Below are 533 nucleotides of genomic sequence, written 5' to 3' on the forward strand. Positions count from 1 at the left end.
TTGTGTGTGAGAGGTATATCGCGCGATTTCTCGCGATAAGCGATCAGATACACATATCAGGGCAGACGCTTATGGCGACCCTCAAACAGTCGGTCGCCATGATCGGTTCCGACCGGTGGCGAACAGTGAAAAGTTTGTATTACCAACCAACGGCGCACAGTACATAACCTCATAATTAAATCTTAAAAAAAATTAACAAAAAAGACATTCCCCAGGTGAGGCTCGAACTCACAACCCCGGCATAGCTCACGAGAACTGTCGTATAAGTACCGTGCGCTAACCAATTGCGCCACTAGGGAAGACGGCATGCGCTGCTTTGTAGGCATAGCGCTTATCTGCAGCTCTACTTGCGTGGAAGTTGCGTCCTTCAGTTGTCTTTCTTTTATTTCTTTCAGCCTGACTTATGCGTATACTACCAATAAATGCCACGTTTGTGCGCTGTCCTCCTAAAACATTCGCAAGGTAGCAGCTGCGCATGCTTCGCCGAGGTAAATTTGTCTACTTTATAGCTCCACCAGATAATTACGAGGCAC

The 533-nt window shown here is 47.1% G+C and overlaps 1 non-coding gene across 1 annotated transcript; it reads right to left on the reverse strand.

Annotated features, from left to right (window-relative positions):
* Nucleotides 1–207: 207 nt before the first annotated feature.
* Trnai-uau (transfer RNA isoleucine (anticodon UAU)) lies at nucleotides 208–299 on the reverse strand. The gene is given in 2 exon segments: nucleotides 208–243; nucleotides 262–299. It is a non-coding gene; the product is annotated as a tRNA-Ile (tRNA).
* Nucleotides 300–533: the final 234 nt, after the last annotated feature.

Source organism: Rhipicephalus sanguineus, chromosome 8 (assembly GCF_013339695.2).
Source record: "Rhipicephalus sanguineus isolate Rsan-2018 chromosome 8, BIME_Rsan_1.4, whole genome shotgun sequence".
Taxonomy (NCBI): Eukaryota; Metazoa; Arthropoda; class Arachnida; order Ixodida; family Ixodidae; genus Rhipicephalus; species Rhipicephalus sanguineus.